Source organism: Sapajus apella, unplaced genomic scaffold (genome assembly GCF_009761245.1).
Source record: "Sapajus apella isolate SASKATOON/1434 unplaced genomic scaffold, GSC_monkey_1.0 scaffold69, whole genome shotgun sequence".
In the NCBI taxonomy this organism is placed as follows: Eukaryota; Metazoa; Chordata; class Mammalia; order Primates; family Cebidae; genus Sapajus; species Sapajus apella.
In genome coordinates, this window is record NW_022437009.1 from 10,831,005 (window position 1) to 10,837,214 (window position 6,210).

The 6,210-nt window shown below is 44.8% G+C and overlaps 1 pseudogene; it reads left to right on the forward strand.

Annotated features, from left to right (window-relative positions):
* The first annotated feature begins 6,160 nt into the window (after window positions 1–6,160).
* Window positions 6,161–6,210, forward strand: LOC116531239 (annotated as a pseudogene).

A 6,210-nucleotide genomic window follows, 5' to 3' on the forward strand; every position in this document is an offset into this window, starting at 1 on the left:
GGTTCTTTCTTCCCGGCTCTGCCACACTCTGCAGGGACTGTGATCGCCCCATAAAAGTGCGAATGCCTCAGTTTCCTCCTCCTGTCTCAGGCCAGGCAGAGGCCTGTCCCCTCATCCCTAGCGTAGAACCCGGTGCCTTCACCAGAGGCCCGTTTTCCTCTCACTAGGTTGGGTCTTTCCACCCTGAAGCTCGGCTGTCATCTCCATCTTGTCACAGAGGATGGCATATTTAGTACCAGGGATACCTCAACTTAAGATTCCTGCTCTCCTACCTTAGAAATGGGATACCTTTCTTCATGCTGAGCGTGTTAGAGGGGATAAAAAAAAAAAATGGGATACCTTTCTTAATCTGATTATTGGATAAACCAAATTCTCCCTTTACCAACTCTTAAGAGCATAGGGTTGGGAAAGTGCGGTTGCCTTTCAGAGAGAAAAGAGAAAACTTGCGAAGGGACATTTAGCAGATTTGAATGCAGTATAAGGTGTTGAGGTCATGTCTTGGGTCAATTTGAAAGCGGCTTGAAGAACGATTTGTATCATACTTTGATTTTATAATGTTCAGGCCTTTACAATGAAACATGCTGGTTGCTGACTGAAGCCAAAGTTATCAAAGAATCTCACTGATAACGAGATTATCTGAAGGATTTGGGAACAGATGGTCTGTTTCCCCACCCCCACCCCCAATCCTTCCACTTTGCAGAAACTTTAAAGCCTCACTCCCAATGCCTACTCAGAGCTAGATGTGCTAAGACCTTCTTGATCTTATTACACCATCATGGACTTCTGAGATGAGGGTGTGACATAGCTATCATATTATCTATAATATGAAATATAATTGGCCTTTGGTCCTTCGTTCCTGTCATAGCCTCTAAAACCCTTGGATTTCCTGAATAAGCCCCCTTTGACAACACCTGAGTTTATAATAAGGAGGTGATTTAGGATGGGGGCCCTAGATAACCTGAGAATGGGGCAGCCACCAGAGAGACCAAGTGATTGGAGGATCAGAACTTTTATCCCTACTCTCCAACCTCCAGGAAAGGGGGAGGGGAGGTGCTGGACATCAAGCTCTACAAACACTGAACAACAAGAGTTGATGGGCTTCAGGGTTGCTGAACATGTGGAAATGCCAAGAGGGTGTCTTGCCCAGAGAAGGCATGGAAGCTCTGCACCCCAACACCTTGCCCTATCCATCTCTTCATCTGTCTGTTCATTTGTATCTTTTGTACTAGCCTTTATAATAAACTGGTAAAGGTTTCCTTGAGGTCTGTGAGCCTTCTCAGCAAATTAATCAGACCCAAGGAGGGAGTAGTAGGAGCCTCAGTCTGTAAGTGGTGAGTCAGAAGTATAGGTGAAATCTACTACTTGCAATTGGCATCTGAAGGGTGGCAGTCTAGTGGGATCAAGCCCTTACCCTGTGGAATCTGACACTATCTCCGGATAGCTAGTGTCGGAATCAGAATCGAATTGAATTATAGAATGCTGAGCCAATGTCCACTGGACAATCGCTTGGTGTGTGAGGAACTTACCCCCCAGGGCCCCTCACCCCTGTATCTGGTCACAGAAATGTTCTGTGTTGAATGTGTGACTAAAAGGAGAAAAACAGGGTTGGTTTTTTTGATTTCTTTTTTTGGCCTCTTACACTATCCCTGCTCCCCAAAAAGCCTCTGCCAAGCCAACCCTGAAGTGTAGTTCAGGGCTAAAACAGTGATAGAGGTAAGTAGAGACCCTAAGGGAGGCAGTGGAAAGGGGCTTGCCTGGGTTTGCTCCCCTTGGTTCAACCTGCCTACAGTGTTACATTTAAAACCAGTGGAAAGGAAGGGTGAGGAGCTGCAGTCTCGAGGAAAACATCTAAGAAGACTCTCCTCAAAGTGTTGGGTTCTCTGAAACCTCCTGAGGGGAAGGTCTGTGATGGGGGTGCTGCCTGCTTTCATGTCATTGAAGGCACTGCTAAAGTGTATTGTCCATTAAGTTTCAAAAACAGTGACAGGTGTTTCTGGGGCTGAAGTGGTCCCAGTGGCCCTGGGTCAACCCTTTAAGGAGGTCATCAGTGTCATTCGATGAGTGATCCTGGTTTTCTAGTTTCTCCAAATTTATTCATGAATTTTCACAGTTAGTCTTATTAGATTACAAACATCTCCCTTTAAAATGTTCATGTGGCCAGGTGCTGTAATCCTAACACTTTGGGAGGCTGAGGTGGGTGGATTACCTGAGGTCAGGGGTTCGAGACCAGCTGGCCAACATGGTGAAACCCCATCTCTACTAAAAATACAAAAATTAGCTGGGTGGGGTGGCACATGCCTGTAATCCCAGCTACCTGGGAGGCTGAGGCATGAAAATGGCTTGAACCTAGGAGGCAGAGGTTGCAGTGAGCCAAGATCAAGCCACTGCACTCCAGCCTGGGTGACAGAGTGAGACTCCATCTCAAAAAAAAATTTCATGTTACCTGATGAGTATAATAAATTAACATAATAGCATACTTCATCAGCTCAGAATCATAGGATTTTTAGAGTTGGAGGGGAACTTTAGCTATCTGTTAATGATTCCTGATCTTTTCATCAATTTGTCCCTCATGTTTTAAAATATTTTTTTTCAACTAACGTAATTTTTAAAAATAATAATTCATTTGGCTTTTTTATTAGTCAGATCTATATGGCTGCCAACTAAAAATTCTGATCAGCAGGAAATAAGCAGTGTTGCTGCACTAGGTAACTCCTGCCAGAAGCTAATGCAATAACAAATCAATGCAAAAACTTTAGTTATGGAGTGATGGTGTGAAGCCTCGCCACCTTTGGATATGAGATTTCTGTTAACCCAACTACCAAGAATGTTCTTGGGTACTGCCTCTGAGGACTGAAGGGCTCAAGAAGCCCCGACTGGAAAAGAAGCCAGCCAGACTAACCCTTTCATTTTCTATGTAAGGAAACAGGCCCAGAGAAGGTAAGTGATGTAATCAAAACCAGGACACAGGTAAATACCTAAGATAGCCTAATGTTTGGGCTTTGCCCTTTTACTAGCATTCCTTAGCGGAAAACAGGCAGTGAGAGCCCTGACTATGCTATGGGGCCTGATCTTATAGGGCAGAGACCATTGGGTATTTGCTTTTTTTCTCCCCACGGGACCTAGCACACTGCCTTACCCATGGTAAGTGCTTGTATATCCCCCCTGAGTGAGTGGGTTCCGGGGGAGTAGGCTGAGAAGGTGGAAGCTTGTTGCAGGTCAGCAAGCAGAGTCCTGGGTGAAGATACTGCCTTGGGGATCCTGAACAGCTAGCAGGCAGCCTAGGGGGAAAGAATGACTGCAGAGAGGGAGCAAGAAAAGAGGGTGCGGGGCACCCCACCAAAGCTGCCTACCTCAATTTTCCCAATTTGGAGCTGGCTAACTTGGAAGGGTTCTCTTAGGCCTCACTACAGCAGCCCTTTGTATTCCCCTGTCTTGGATTCTTTCTTTCTTTCTTTTTATTTATTTATTTATTTATTTTTCTTTCTTTCTTTCCTTTCTTTTTTTTTGAGTAGGATTTCTCAGTGTTCAATGAACAATTCTAATCCTGTCACTCCCTTGCTAGAGGTATTCTGTGGATACCTGTTACCCTCAGGGGAATCCAAACGCGGGTGGCAATGCCATTTATGATCTGTCCCCTCTCCCAGCTTCTCTAACATATTCCCTCTTTATCTCGTGTGTGTGTGTGTGTGTGTGTGTGTGTGTGTGTCCCACTCTGTTCCCCAAGCTGCAGAACAGTGGTACAACCATGGCTCACTGCAGCTTCGACCTTTCCAGCTTCAAGGGATCCTGCCACCTCAGCCTCCTGAGTAGCTGAGACTACAGGTGTGTGCCACCACGCCCAACTGATTTTTGTTTTTGTTTTGGTAGATACAGGGCTTTGCCATGTTGTCCAAGCTGGTCTCAAACTCCTGGGGTGGAGCAGTCCTCCCACTTTAGCCTCTTAAGGTGCTGGAAGTGCTGGGATTACAGGCGTGAGCCACCTCAGCTGGCCCTCTTTATCTCTTAACACCCTCCCCTCAAATTCCCCATTCCAAACTACTTGTGGCTCCCTTTCCTTGCCTCTGAGCCTTTCTTTGCACAAGTTCCTTCTTCCTGGAACTCCCTTTCTCTTCTCTGTTTCTCCAACCTAGCTAATTCCTCCTTTCTCCTGGAAGCCTTCTCTGGCATCCTTTTTACCCCTCCCCGCAAATTGGTTAGGCACCCTTCTGGTTTCCCACAGTACAGTAGTATTGATGATACCGTTTCAGGAGGAACTGACCACCCAATCTCCAGCTCTGGCTTACCCACTCCCTTCTATCAGAGAGACACAGTAACAAAGGAAGTCCATGTTGTTATCCTTCAGCAACTAAGCAGGAATCGTTTAAAAATAGCGTGGGTCAGGGAAAGCTGCCAGGACCTGGGGGGACTTTGATCCAGCCTCTCCATCTGATAGAGTTGGGGTAAGATATCAATTCTCCCACCATACTGTATCATTCAGTAGTCCCCAGTGGATGCCTGAATCCACAGATAGTACGGATCCCTACATATACTGTCTTCCCTACATATTCTGTGTTTTTTCGATCTGGTAACTGAGACGGCAGCTAAGTGAGTAATGGGTGGATAGTGTAGACAGCGTGGATACTCTGGACAAAGGGATGATTCATGTCCCGGGTGGGAAGGAGTGAGATGGCACAAGATTTCATTATGCCACCCATAATGGCACACAATCTAAAATTTACGAATAGTTTATTTTGAATTTTTCATTTAATATTTTTTGACTTAAGTTAACTTTGGGTAACTGCAACTGTGGAAAGTGAAATTACTATTAAGTCTGAACTACTTGGATAGGGAATTGCATTTTATGTGGGATTGTTAACTTTGGCACCGAGACAAAATTAGTTTATATTCCGAATTCCCCTTGAATAGCTCTTAAATTATTCACAAAGTTTTGTATTGCAACCCTAAATCAGTTTCTCTATCTCTTAATATTCACTGTTGCTCTGTGCTTCCGTGTTCATCAATTGTCTTCTTTAAGATTTAGACAAGTAAGTTTGTTCTTGCCTGGTCAGCTGATAATGTATTTTACTTCTTCGTCAGTGATTGGGAAACCCTTAAAAATATTTCCAGATCATTACTCAGGGCTCTCCCTGCCCTGCAATTTCAAGCTTGTGCCTGTTGCTTGTTTGTTGCATTGCCCTGCAGTTTCAAACTTGATTGTGTCGGTTGCAAGTTTGTTGCATTGTACAGTGTCTGTTTCTTGTTTGTTGCCTTGCACAAGCTTGTGTCTGTTACTTGTTTGTTGCATTGCACAGTGTCTGTTCCTTGTTTGTTGCATTGTACAGTTGAATTAATGAAGATTAATAGCAGTACTCCCATGGGATTGTTTATTCCCTGTTACATCCCACAGTGGGGTGACGTGGAAGGCTAAGTGGGATCTGTGAGGTGAAAAGGATACAGAGGGACAGAGAGGGAGCACACACCAAAGCTGGAGGCATGAAAGTGCTTATGATGGAGAGCCCGTCAAAAGCTCAGTGTGGTTGTAGTAGAAACACTGTTGGGAGGGTGGGCAGTGTGGGCTGCTAGGGACCTTGTAGGCCACTTTACTCAATCTGTTGGAGGCACAGTTTCTTTTTCTATTGTAATGGGGATAGTAGGGCTGTAATAAAAATGAAAAAAAGGCAATGCTGTGAAAGCATTAAGTCCAGGCTTGACACAGAGTTGCCAAATGAATGTGTTTTCCTTTCTACTTTCCTTCTTAGAGTTTTGACTTTATGCTATAAGCAGGGGCAGTGTTCAAAATATTTAACTACTAGTACAACCCGGGTACCACCCAGTCAAAGTAGATGTGGGCCATAAACAATCAGCCTTGGAGTGTAGGTGGGTACCTGCTGCCAATTGCTCCTGCCTGACAGCAATAAAGAGCCATCAGAGATGGCACATTCGAGTGCTGTCAGATGTGTTAGAAAAATGGCTTTGAGTGTTCCAGCTCTTGTAGAATTTTTATTTATTTATTTATTTATTTATTTATTTTTAAGACAGGGTATGCTTCTGTCACCCAGGCTGGAGGGCAGTTGTGCAATCCACGATCATAGCTCACTGTAACCTCAGCCTCCTGGCCTCAAGCTGTCCTCCTTCTGGCCCTCCCAAAGTGCTGGGATTACAGGCATGAGCTGCCACACCGTCTTTTAGAATTTGTTTAGCAGGTTTTCTGGCTTTTACCAGAAAACTTTT